We start from the raw sequence: 14,615 nt of genomic DNA, 5'->3' as shown, positions 1-14,615 counted from the left end.
TACTGGCACACTTATCATGCCTTTCGACAATGAGTACCAGGCTCCTAAAAAAATTCCATGGGAAAAGTTGTTCCCAATAACTCTTTTTAACTCTTTTGTTTGCATGAACTCCTACTTAGGGAATTTCTCCACTAAGGTGGAAAAAAAGGTGGTTCTCATGTCTCCCCATCTAGAACATCTCATGATTCCCATGAACCTCATCTGAATCTTTCCTGAGGCCTTTTCGGGAAATGCAAAGAAGCAAGCAAACAACCAGACTTTGCCGAATCTTGCATCATAATTATAGACCAGTTAAACTGTCTTGGAGGAAGATGATGGAAGGGGAAAAATGCTGGAATCTATAATAAGATTGTAATAACAGGGACGTGAAAAATCATAGGAATGATGGGGTGGAATTCAATGGTTTCATGGACGAGAAAAGTAGGTTTGAGAAAGAAATCCAGTGAAGTTTTTTGAGGGCATAACTAGTGGTTAGGGTAGATAAGGGTGGTTTTTTTCGCTACCTTGCAGAATTGCATGAATGTGTGTGGTGGTGTCGAGTCCTCTATTCACACAATCGTTAAGATGAAAACACCAACAGTAAATAACCCCCCGCGTGGCCACCGGGTTGGCGCAGCATAGAGTTTGCTGCCTTACAGCGCCTTGCCAGCGCCAGAGACACCTGGGTATCACGATACTGACGGACGGGTGCTGTACTGAACGGAGGTTTCCACGGTTCTACCCGGGTCCTGCGTGGTATTTCTCCGAGACCTTTTGTTTTCCACCCAAACTTCAAAAGACGTACGGGTTTGTAGGTTAATCTGGCTTGGGAATAAAGTGTAAAATCGTTTCATAGCTGTGTTGTAGCGGATAGTGTTTTAATGTGCGGGGATCTCTGGTCTGAGTGCCCAGATCGGTGGACCCCGAAGGAGCCTGCTTCCGCTCCTGTATCTCTAAAGAGGAAAAAACGTTTGTTGCCTGAAAGACACTGTTTAGTAGAGATTGACAAATTGCTTAAAATAACAAATTAAGACATAAATAAGTCTGAAAGACGGGTCTCGACCCGGAAAAACATCACTCATTCCTTTTCTCCAGACCCTCTGATGTGATGCTTCCCGCTGAGTTACTCCAGCAGTTTGCTGCGCCTATCTTCGTATTTTTCGAACAAAAACCAGCATCTGCAGTTCGCTTGATACACAAAAATTAAAATTGATATCAGGTGGGTGTGAAATGTTACATAGTAGGTTGCGCATGCAAAATCTGCAGAAGAGATGACATTAAGCGGGGTGAGGGAAAGTGAGGTTTGTCAGGGAAAATGCAAAGAGGCTACGGAGTTCTAAAAGACTACATGCAAGGAAGAAGGAAGGCTGATACATACCATCTCCATGTGACATTAGTGTATTTTTTTTGGCTGGCACCAGAAAGTACTTTTACAGAGAAGAAGCAACCCGTAAATGTTTATGTCCACAAGTGGGAAACCTGGTCAAGACTTGAGTTGACGGGTTTTGTTAAATATATTTTTTAAAACTGCAAGATAGTAACAGCATAGCCATAAAGGTGACTTGTATAGGATCGATTGGAGAACATGGAGTTTGTGAAACATGGAACATTCAGGATGTTAATGCTAAGGAGTTTAGAAAGTGATGGTCAGATTGTTCATGGGGGTCTTGTGAGCAGTTTGGGCCACAGATTGTGGAAGGATTGCTGTGTTTGGTTATTGGAGCAGAATACGAGCAGAACGGGTTTATGAGGGAAATGACAACCATGGAATGTAAGGTAACAATATGTGATGAGCACCTTTGACGGCACTGCAGCCCTGTACTCGCCGGAGGGTCCAGACGTATTATAGGATGAGGGCCAGTACCCCGTTGAAACTTACCTCCCGCCTCCCAATATGACAAGGCATCGATCATCGTGTGGATGTGGCGAGAGGATGTTCCTCTCACTACGTTTGAGAGTCTACGGACAAAGAGGCATTGGCCTAGCTTTTCTCCAGAACTTCCTATACTCCCCCAAGGAAATAAACTTTAGAAGGCAGAGTGAGGAGGAATATTCTCTTAAACAGACGAGGGTGGAAAAACCTCGCTCGGCAAATTCATTGCCAAAGACAAGTGGCCGGAGCCCGGCCCCGTCAATGAATATTTTTTAAGAGTGGCGATTGGTAGGCGCTCGATTATTGATTAGTACAGGTGGCCAGGTGTTTATGAGGTAATGACTGGAGAATGGGAGGGCGCTGTGCGAGGAGAAAGACTAGATTAGCCACGATTGGAATGGCAGAGAGACTCTGATGCGGCTAATCCTGGCTCCCTATCACGTGAGATTCTGAACTACGCTCTTTGCTCCTCAATCGAAGTGTGGGTGACCTGTAATTATTTTAATCCATCCATTTTCTCGTTTGAAAAACATTTGTCTATCACTTCAATTCTGCCGCCAGGCCTGCAGCCACGTGAGAGTTTTTGAAAACCAATGGATTGTCACAGTGAAGGTCGACTATTAAGAGGTGACACAAGGAACTGCAGGATGATGATTGTGTTAAATAAGGAAGAAGAAAAAACTGGAGTGATGGAGTCGGTAACTCACGTGGATCAGGCAACATATCCACTGAAGGGAAATGGTCTAGGTGACCAGTTCAGCCCACGGTCCTTCCCCCCACCCCCCCCCCATCACACCCCCCCCCGGTCACATGGTGCCTCTTCATGCGTATATGGTGCTGCGTTGGGTATGATAAGTCCATAACATTGTTCTTGTGATACACGTATTAGTTTAGCTATTCAGGATATTTGAGTTTAGACAAGCCGTGCGCAGATAATTCCCAATAGATTTATTTCCAAATTATTCGGCAACCTGGGACCAGAACGGTGGGGTGCAGCGGTAGAGCTTTACTGCCTTACAGCGCCAGAGACCAAGGTTTGATAATGACTATGGCTAGACTTCTATTCTCCCCCGTGACCTGTGTGAGTTTTTTCACTCCGAGGATCATTCTGTTTCCTCCCACACTCGAAAAGACGTACAGTTATACGTTTTTTTTGAATTGGCTTGATGTAAATGTAAAATTCAATGTCCACTAGTGTGTGTAGAGTAGGGTTAAGGTGCGGGGAATAAAATGGCTAGTCGGTGCGCGACTCGGTGGGTGAGGGCCTGTTTCTCCTAAAACTAAAAAAAACCTTCTAAACTGAACCATTTTGACTTTGCTCATGTGGAAAACTCTGTCGTAGGGGTTATACGAACAGCCAAAGACCAAGAAGAAACATTTTAGCCGTTTTTAGCTACTGAAGAAGAAAGGAGAGGAAGAATAGAGAAACCCCTGAAACATGGAGCAAAGCCCCAAGAGAAAAAAAAAATGTGGGTCTCTATTAGGTGTCCACATAATCAGGTGTTGGCTTGCATATAAAAATTTTGTTGCTTGATTGTTGTATAAGAAATAATAATAATATAATCTTATTTTATATAGCAACCATCTTTTTAGTTCAAGTTTGCATGACCCAAAAGTGCTTCACTCAACATTACAGTGAGCACAAAGGCTATAAGGTGGGTGTGAAGTGTCTTTGGCCCAAGGACACAAAGGACCAGTAGGCACTCCCAAGCGGGAGCGATTGCACCGGCTCCTTCAGGTCGCCCAGACGACCACTTAGCCCATTGCCATCTGTCGGCCGAACATCTGCGGCCTGTTAGGGACAGAGATGATGTGGTGCGTCCGCACCCGTGCCCGTTGGAAACCAGCACCACTGCGTTCGCTAAATGTTTTACAACGCGTGCTGGTGATGATGTGATCCGTTTGAATTCAAAAATTAAAGAAATTGGGCCGGAGGGGCATAAATAAAAACAGCACGCCTGTGCATAACAATTCATTTTTGTACAAATTATATGAACAGTTGCGACTCACTCAGTGCTTTATTCGGTACGATTAGAGTTCATGGAGGTTATAGAGTCGCACGGCCATGGAAAAACTTCAGGCCAACATGGCCATGCACACCAGATGCCCCATTTACACTAGTCCACCTGCCACGCGTTGGCCCATATCCCGCTAAAACCTCTCCTATTTCGAAAAACCATATTTTAAACATTCGTTACATGTACCTGGTCCGCAAATTATCCTCCTCTGGCATGCCTCGTTCCATACACGCGGAGAAACATTTGCTACATTCAGCCCCTCAGTGATATATTAAATCTTTCCTCTCTCACCGATTTAATACCTATGGGATTTGGTTCTGGGACTCCCTATTCTGGGTTAAAAGAATGTGAATCTACCCTGTCTTAGTACCCCTATCTGATTTTATACACTTCTATACGATTTACCCCATCCTATGTCTTACTGTGCTACGAGGAATGAGGAAGCCCAAGCCTGCTCAACATCTCCCTATAGTCAGGCTCTCAAGTCCTTGGCAACATTGTTGTAAATATATGATATGTAAATGTTTTTGGGACTCACATGGAACAGGAAAACAGTCATGAGAGCGGCTGTGCAATATTTCAATTAGTTGCTAGCAGTCCTCTCGTGACCACTTCGTCCGTACAGGCTAATATCTGTGATCCAACAGCCAGTTGGAAATGTCAGGGAGAATTGTGATTTCTGGAAGGTGGAGTGGAATTGTGAAAAACATTTGGCTAATTGGCTTCACTTTTTCTTTGGTAGCTTGAACGAGAATCACAGGTGGTACCAGGGCAGTGTAGGCACGTGTTAGTCAAAGATGAAGCCTTCATCACACCATCAAACTTCCACAAAAACAGCCACCACCAGATCCTGGTGCATAGTCCCAGCTCACCTCTGTGATGAAGGGCTTTACGGCCGTTCATTGATCACAGCCCTCTTGATCATGGTCTGTACAATCTGTAATCATCCAATATTTAGTTCAGTTTCGACCCTGCGTCGAAACTTTCTACACACGTAGAATCAGAGAAAGCTCACCTTTCAGCATCGTCATCAGCACCTATCACTCTCTGAATCGCTTTCCACCGTGATGGAAACTCAGGTATCAGGGCAGGAAAAGTAAGCACTCTTTTTTGGTGTTTACTGATCAGGAGTCAAAAAGGTCTAAATATTAGCTTAATCCTCAAAATCCTATTAATAAGCACCCACATCTGAAAGTGCCTCCTGTATTTTAATCTGGGTAAAGGTACATACCATTTTGGTTGGTTCAAAGCACAATCACTCTGATCCATGGAGACGCCTAGATAGTCTGCTTCTCCACTCGTGATTTCTAACTTAGCCACTTTTAGTAGGATGTATATATGTTCTGTACAGAGCTAATTATACACAATTTACTTTTCCCCCCGGTCAAAAAAAGAGTCTTCTTGGGCATAAGGAATTTTTCTTGTTTGATATAAAATTTTACCCCCCACGATGAATCGTTAATCATAGACAGTAAAACTATCTCAACAATGCGCATCCTATTTATCAAATCTCCAAAGTGTCTAAATAGTGCTTAGGAACACTACACTACAATAGATAAAGAACTTCTTAAAGATGGGATCTCTTTATCCTTTTATTTTTGGAAAGCGTTCAATCTGCCCAGTGAAAGAAACAGTGTGATATTCGCATCTGTGCCTGACTGGACTGTGTTCGCAGTGGCGCCCCACCAAGCTTTAGTACATCTCCACAAACAAGCTGCACGCAAATTCAATGGTGTGGAGGCCAAAATACTGACTCCAAGTTCTGGGGTGAGGACCGTGGCTTCAGGGTAGTGCTTTCTAGCTCTCCTTGGGTTTGTGAAAGGGGCCCCCGAGAGATGAATCAACCGTTCAAAACGCGCTGGGGCGTTACCCCCCGGGGGGCGCCCCGCCCCGCCCGCGCGAGGACTCGACCCCCCCCCGCACTCTTCCCCCTCCCCCCTCCGGCCTCCACCTGACCTGATTAAAAGAGGTTACCACCCCCACCCATTCTCTATGGTGTTCTCAAAGTGGGACTCCCCTCTACTCAGTGAGACTTGGATGTGTGGCCTCCAGAGCACTCAGTGGAAACTCCCCCCCACTTTTTTAAATACCTTCCTCACTCGCCCCCCCCCCCCCCCCCCCCCCCCCCCTCCCTCCCCCCCCCCCCCCCCCCCTCCCCTAGCTGTTCCCTCCCTTGTAATGCAAACCCTAAAGGGGATGGCCCACCTTATTTTCATATTGAGCAGACTACATCAACAGCTTAAACATTGAATTCCAATTTCGGGGGTTTAGCTTGCAAATCGTCATTCCTTACTTCTTTCCATCTGATCCACCTGGGACACTCAAACAATTATATGCCCATCACACCTCCCACCATTGCCTCATAACCAGTAACCCCCTTTCCGCCTCCCATTGCCCCCCCCGAACATCCCTCAACACTAAAACCACTTTCCCCCCATTCCCACTCCCCCTGACGTTAGACCGTCGCACCCTCTACCGAACATCCCTCCCTATCTACCTTCCACTCACCATTTCTTTTCTTGTGGAGGTTAGCATGCAAACTGCTGGTTCCTTATACGAAAGAAGATAGACACACCCAATGATTGAGTATCCCAGTAGAAGTAATTTAGAGCTAAGATTTCAAAATGCTCGAACCTCTCGAACTCGAAACGCCACCCCCATCCCTTCTCTCCAGAGATGCTTGCCCCACCTGTCCCCCCACTGAGTTACGCCTCATTTTGTCTAATTGTCTATCTCTTTTCTGATAAGCTTTACATATAATGTTAGACTTTTGGGATCTCCAATTGTCACTTCCCCACCCCGCTGCCGTTGACGCTATCGCCACCCTCACTTCCCATTCCCCACACACTACCTCCATCATCCTTCAACCTCTCCCTCACACGTGATCCAGGGACATTGCTTGCAGCTCATGCCTTGAACCTTATTTTTATATTGGAGATCTCCCCTTTACCCTCTTGTTCCTGACGCGCAAGTTCTTGGAACAGAATATTGACTTCTCTATCGTGAGCTCCTGGAAAGCAGGTTGTTGTGTTGCTCCAGATTGCTGTCCGCAGTCTTTCGTGGCACATTATACCCACTTCTAAATTATTTTTTGTGAATGCAGCAGCTATATACTTGTTACCTCTACACAGCCCCCAAACTTCTAGAGTATTGCAATCAGTTGTGGGGCACCATCTTACAGGAAAGATGTTGTCAAGCTGGAAAGGATGCAGAGCAGATTACGGAGGATTGTTGCAGGACTCAAGGGCATGGGCTATAGGGAGAGGCTTGCCACCCCCCATTGAGAAGTGGTGATTTCGTCGTTTTGAGTTTGCAGAAGGCTATTCCCATTGGTGGGAACTCCGAGCAGCGAAGGCATCGAACAGAGGCATCCCCGCCAGCCTCGGTGGTTGGGGGGGGGGGTTGTGTGATCGTATAGAGGTAGGACCGCAAAATAAACCACAAAACCCAAACCAAAAAACACAAAACCAAAAAACAAAACAAAACCATGAGAGAGGAATGGAACCTCGGGTCGACACCACAGCGTCTCCATCCCGCATAGAGTAGGGGAATCCGAGAGAGGACCCAATTTGACGTCGGGGCACTCCGTGAGGTACCCATGCGTTTTGTTTCCCATGCCGTCATAGGAGTTTACGGTGAGGGGGACACAAGATTTTTTTTAAAGGACTCTGGCCCGTATTTTTTCACCCAAAGGCGTGCCCGTGGGGGTGGCCACGGAACAAAAAGCTGCGGAGGAGGGGGTCGTTGAGGCACCCGGGTCTATCCTGCAATGTTACGTTTGAACCCATCCCTTAGACACGCAGCTACCACTGTGCCCCCCTAGGCCCCAGGCTTGCCCCCGGTTCGCACCCCCGCAGGGCGCCCGACCCGGGCCTCCCCCCCTCTGGGCCCAAACTCTCACCCCCACAATTGAAGGCTAGGCTGGGATGGTGGGATTACCTCCTCCCCCCCAGTATTCTCCCACGCGCCGCTTCCAGGTGCTCCGTTAGACCGTTACCCCCCCCCCCCCCAATCGACTCTGTCTCGGGGCACCGCTGACAGGGGGGCCTCCAAGGAGTGGAGGGGGGAGATGGGACATGCAGCGCGAGCGGAACCCCACATGGTGGGAAAAGGGGGGACAAAGGGGCTCACCCCTCCCCGCCCCTAACCTCACAATACCCCACCAACCCCTCCCTCTCCCACCTCCCCCCCATCTCAAGACCCTCAACAACCGATGATCGCCTCTCCCCCCCTACTTCCCCCCCCCCCCCCTCTCCTCTCAACCTACTTCCCCACATTGTAGATCTATGCACTCCTGCAAGGCATGGATAACGCACACAAATAAGTAATTATCCAGGGTCACTTATACCTACTGCCATTATTCCCACGGTGACAGAGTTCTTGTCCCATCTTTCCCCACTTGTATCCCGCCCCTCCCCCCCCCCCCTTTGCACCCCAACAAATTCGGACCGTTTGACTCGCGTACCCAGCAACCACACTTGGATCTTGGCTCCCTCGATTATTTCAGTTCCGTTTTATATGTTTGTATGTTTCTTCTTCCACCCACGACACTACCCCCAGTGCACAAGACCCCCCCCCCCCCACTTCTGTTTGGATGGTGATTGTTCAATCGCTACACCCTCCACGCCACCTTTCCTCCCACCTTGCTATTATATTTAGGAGCTTTTCAATCACCAGTTACCTTTTAATAGTCGACCGACGCTCCATTTCCAAAAAGAGTATATGATGCAATTGACATGCTCGACACCAAAACTGTTGAAGCAGATTCTCTATCGGACCGGGAACCGCTTCCCCTCCCTCTCACCCTCCCTCCAAACCCGCTGTGGACAGGATGAAAAGCATTTAAAAATTGTGCTTTTAAACTTCCTTGAAGGAAAAAACCACAATCCAAAAGGTCTCTGGGAAACATCGGATGTTGGTGTTCAAATTAGAGTGGACAGTGATTGGGGAACCCTCCACGTCATCATCAGGGCATACAAGCAGACCTGAATAAAGAGTGTAGGAAGGCACTGATATCACAAAAACTTCGGTAGGACCTCCCCTCCCCCACACTCATCAAAACCAACCCCTTCCTCCATCTGTGGAAAGCCAAGAGCGTTTTGCAGAGGAGTAACAGTAACCTCCATATAGTTATCTGGAAACCCACAAAAAACAGAGTGGGAAGTTTGAGTCTTATAACCTCATGATCACGGCCATACCTAGATATCTTCAGCTTTTCTGGCCCATTTATGGATCAGGGAAAGTTTGGAGAGTCTTGCCAGCCGAAATGGGGATGGACATTTGAAATTGGGCAGACGTATTACAATAGACAATAGACAATAGACAATAGGTTGTGGAGTAGCCCGCCCCACCATATTGGCAATTAGAGCAGAACCCCACCGCCACACCCTCTCCCCACCCACCCCCGCCCCCTCGCCCACCCCCCCCCCTCATGGCCTGATTCATCCCCAATAAGTACCCCGTAATGCCTTCTCCACCCCCCCCAGTCCTCCACCTCCCCCCCTCAACCACACCCACCCGGACCCCCCTCCGATATCCTTTAGCCACCTCCCGGACCCCCACCTCCCCTTATCTCAAGCTCCTCCTCTTGGAAAAGCACTCCCCAGAGAAACCTGCATCCACCGCCCTGACCTAGCCCAGAGATTCAACAGACTAACCACTTCTCTGTTGAGAGAAATTGAAAAACAGCCGCCGTCCTCGTCTCCCGTTCCCTAAATGGCTTAAACTTATGTAAGTCCTGTTCTGACGAATGGTACTCACGTCTTACAACATCCACGCTTGCCTTGGTTTGCTATATTGGTATTTATTGAGTAGTTTGTCAAGTCTATCAGGAAGGGACACAGGCTATTGACCCGGGGTTTGTCCGATCCGGACCAATGCATGCTCACCACATCACGTTCTTGAACCAGTTCATAAATGTTAAGCTGGCAGAATGTGCCACAGCAGGAAAACAAACGCGACATCCCTCTCAACAGTAAATGGCTGGGGGCCCCTCGCCAACACGGCTGTCTGTGTCTTACGTCTTGTGTGGGGGTGGGTATGGTGTATGCGGGTTGTGTCTAAATTTTTTATGTAGTTTTTGATTTTGTCTGGGTGTGTGTGTGGCCGGGTGTGGGAGGGGATGGGGGGTGGGGTGGAGGGGGGAAGAAACTTTCTAAAAAATCTCACTGACCCTGCAACGGGAGACAAGAAACTTTTCTCGTTGAAAAGGTTATTCTAAGTTATGAGTGCTGCGGCCTGCGAATTGATAGCTAGCCGGACTCTTCCTTGGCCAGACAAGAGGGAAGCCCCCCACGGGGAACTCCCCCTGGGGCACGGAACGATAGCCCCCACTCCGCCGCGCCTGTTGGCCAGGGGTGGCCGAAGTCCTCGGAGCGGGCTAACAGGTCTAGTCGGTTAGCGGCAGCAGGAGATTTGATTCGCCCCCCCATCGTGAGTGCTGTCGTCCACGAACGCGAGAGAGTCGGCCGGCTTAACTCTGCCATGGTTAACTAAAAGACCCGCGGCCCGAATATAGGTGGAAGATGCGGGTTAGTGACATTCATCAGAGCGGATGACCTCGCGAAATCCGATGGAGGGGAGACCGCTTTCAGGGCCTCTCGCCAACGGCTGACCCACCCCACGCCCGATCCCGCTCCACCTGGGTTGAAGATGTACTGGAGCCATGGGGACCTAAATCAACCGCCAGACAGCGCGGTTCACCCACACCGCGGGATCTCTCTTGCACCAGCGCACGCCACCCCGCTTAAAATTCAAGAACCTGGTGTGACCTCGCCACCGAGGCGTGGCGTTAATGGACCAGCGGGACGAATCGCCACGCCAGCCGGGGGGGGTGGGGTGGGGGCGGGGGGAAAGGGAGGGGGGCGGGGGGGAAGGGAAAGGGAAATGAAAGCACGGCAACGATTAACCCTTTATTCCCTTCACCTTTGGTCCAATTACCTGAGGGTGCTGGGAAGTTGGTTTGTTGGCACCAAAGCTTCCAGCAAAATCCGAATTAACTGTGTTGCCAAGGTGAAGCAGTAACTCAGGTGAAGGGGAAAAGATTTAATAGGAATCTGAGGGGTATGTTTTTCACACAAAGGGTGGTGGGTGCATGGAACGAGATGCCAGGGGACGTAGTTGAGGCAGGGACTATCCCAACATTTAAGAAACAGTTAGACAGGTACATGGATAGGACAGGTTTGGAAAGATATGGGCAAATTATGGGCAGGTGGGACTAGTGTAGCTGGGACATGTTTGGCCAGTGTGGGCAAGTTGGGCTGAAGGGCCTGTTACAAAACTGTGTCACTCTATGACTCTATTGGAGAGGTGGGAATGTTCCTTCATCTTGATTGTGGGGTAAAAATGGTCATCAGTTTTTGTGCTCTTGCTGTTACTGTATGTAGTGAGTGAGGTCCATCATCCACCTCTGAGTGACAACAATCATCAGTGCTGTCTTCCATTTCATCTGGAGATCGAAAATCAATCACGTCTGCAGGGAAATATCCATAGAAAACTGGGGGAGAAAGAACCAAATTGTTTGTTCCTCAACCCCTTGGTCACTTTTGTGTGTGCCAGCATCGTATTGGGTCCACAATCACTACACGCCTCCTGCTGTCTGTCTGTCCCCAGTATAGGAAATGTTGGGCCTGGCCCATGTGGCCATTGAGCATCCCATTCAACCAGACTGTGCCTTATCATATGTCCCTCACAGTGATGTTTCAGTCGGGCGGCACAGTGGCAAAGTGGTAGTTTAAATTAGATTTGAGATACAGTGCGGAAACAGGTCTCTCAGTCCACCATCCATAGCGACCAGTGAACCCTGCACCCTAACAGTACCCTACACACACTGGGACAATTTACATTTATACCAAGCCAATTAACCTACAAGTCTGTACGTCTTTGGAGTGTGGGAGGAAAAACCGAAGATCTCGTAGAAAACCCACGCGGTCACGGAGAGAACATATAAACTCCGTACAGACAGCAGACAGCAGCCGTAGTCAGCATAGAACCCTGGTCTCGGGCGCTGTAAGGCAGTAGCTCTACTGCTACCCCATCGTGCTGTTGCTCCAGAGACCCGGGTTAGATCCTGACCTTGGGTTGCTGTCTGTATGGAGTATGGAAGTTCTCCCTGAGACCACATGGGTTTTCTTCTGGTGCTCCAGTTTCCTCCCACATTCCAAAGATGATAGATGTGGGTTTGTAGGTGAATTGGCTTCTGTAAATTGTCCCTAATGTGATGGATGGAACTAATATATGTGTGATGGCTGGTGGGTGGGGACGCACAAGGCCTATGGGCCTTCGTCCACTCTGTACCCTCTAAACTCTAAAACAGATGCACACATTTGATGTGAGCTTATCAGGCAATGGGCTGCACAGAATATGCTCAAAGCCCAATGGAAAAAGTCAATCAGAGATCCTGTTGCATTCTCCAGGCAGACGCTCAAACATACTGTATGTGGATGAATAATTCACAGACAGAACTTTCAAACAAGTATCAAAAACCTGGCTGTGGTGATGTACGTGACCGATAGTGAGAAGAGCGTCTGCACATCCGCCACCCTCCACCAACCCCCCCCCCCCCCCAACCCCTCCCCACATCCATATCCCACCACCTCCCTGTCCATCACCTCCTCACCCCACATACACACCACCTCACCCCCCCCACTTCCCACCCCCCCCCACACCCCACACCCCACCACCCCCACCCAACCCCCCACTACCCACCCCCACCCCCTCCCCACTCCCCCACCCCCACCCCACCCCACTCCCACCCAACCCCCCCACCACCCACACCCCCACCCCCCACACTCCCCCACCCCACACACCCACCACCCCCACCCCCATTCCCCCACCCCCCACCCCCCCCACCCACCCCCCCACCCCCCACCCACCCCCACCCCCCTCCCCACCCCCCCACCCCCCCCCCACCCCCCCCCCCCCCCCCCCCCCACACCCACACCCCCCCCCACCCCCCCACCCCCACCCCCACCCCCACCCCACCCCCACCCCCCACCCCCCCCCCCCCCCCCCACCCCCCACCCCCCCCCCCCCCCCCACCCCCCCCCACCCCCCCTCCCCCCCCCCCACCCCCCCCCCCACCCTCCCCCACCACCCACCCCCCACACCCACCACCCCCCACCCCCACCCCCACTCCCCTCCCCCACCCCCCACCCCACCCCCACCCCCACTCCCACCCCCCACACCCCCAACCACCCCCACACCCCCCCACCCACCCCCACCCCCCCACCCCCCACCCCCACCCCCCACCCCCCCACCCCCACCCACCCACCCACACCCCACCCCCCACTCCCCACCCCCACTCCCCACCCCCCCCCCCCACTCCCCACTCCCACACCCCCCACTCTCCCCACCTCCCACCCCCCCCTCCCCCACTCCCCACTCCCCACCCCCACTCCCCCACTCCCCACACCCCACTACCCACCCCCACTCCCCACTCCCCCCCACTCCCCACCTCCCCACCCCCACTCCCCCTCCCCACTCCCCAATCCCCACTCCCCACTCCCCCCCTCCCCCACCCCCACTCCCCACTCCCCCACCCTCCCCACTCCCCCACACCCCACTACCCACCCCCCACTCCCCACCTCCCCACCCCACACTACCCACCCCCACTCCCCACCCCCACTCCCCACTCCCCACTCCCCACACCCCACTACCCACCCCCACTCCCCACCTCCCCACCCCCCACTCCCCCACTCCCCACTCCCCACTCCCCACTCCCCACCCCCACCCCACTCCCCACACCCCCCACCACCTCCCCACCCCCCCACTCCCCACCTCCCCACTCCCCACTCCCCACCCCCCCTCCCCACCCCCACTCCCCACCCCCACTCCCCACCCCCACCCACACCCCCCAACACCTCCACACCCCCCATCCACCACCTGGAATTGCATTGTGTTGCATTGCGAACGGCAACAGAAGAATGAAAGCGTTATGTATTGGAACATATAAAGTAAATTTGTAAAGTAAGGATCTGGAACCCGGGGGAAGCAAATAAGCAAATGCTGAGAGTAAAGAGGAAAGGCATTAGACATCTATTATATGTTGGTATCGTTCCTAACCATTTTAAGCCAAATTAGTTTTGTTTTTGTACCATAAATCATTCTTATGGTTAAGTCCCTGATCTCCATACAGTTCGAGAATGTTTGCTTGAGGTTCAGCTGGACCTTTGGGAGGGGAATTAAAAAAACAGACATCAAACATACAGTGAAATACTAGAAATACTTCTTGGATCAGGCGGCATCTATGAAGAGAGAAATCGAGTTAATGTTTTAAGACAAGAGGTTGCCATCATGGTCTTGCTATGTTTGTAACTATTTGAGTATTTTAATGGTACCTAATGAAACATTTGGCCTGATTGTGATGGATTTGACCTGCAGCCCAGAATCACGCTCCCTGGCCTCCAACACCCACCTGCCCACCCGGTTTAGTTTAGAGATACAGCATGGAAACAACTTCGGCCCATCGAGTCCGTGCCAACCACCGATCACCCGCTCGCATGAGTTCCGTGTTATCCCATTTTCTCATTCACTCCCTATACACTCGGAGCAATTCACAGAGGACCACTTAACCTACAAGCCCCGCACATCTTTGGGATGAGGGAGGAAACCGGAGCACCCGGAGGAAACCCACCCAGTTCACATTCTGTCACAGGGAGAATGTGCAAACTCCACACAGACAGCACCCGAAGTCAGGATCGAACCCAGGTCTCTGGCGCTGTGAGGCGGTGCTGCCCTGTGCAAAA

The sequence above is a fragment of the Leucoraja erinacea genome, chromosome 12 (genome assembly GCF_028641065.1).
Source record: "Leucoraja erinacea ecotype New England chromosome 12, Leri_hhj_1, whole genome shotgun sequence".
Classification (NCBI taxonomy): domain Eukaryota; kingdom Metazoa; phylum Chordata; class Chondrichthyes; order Rajiformes; family Rajidae; genus Leucoraja; species Leucoraja erinaceus.
This window is presented reverse-complemented; position numbering follows the sequence as displayed.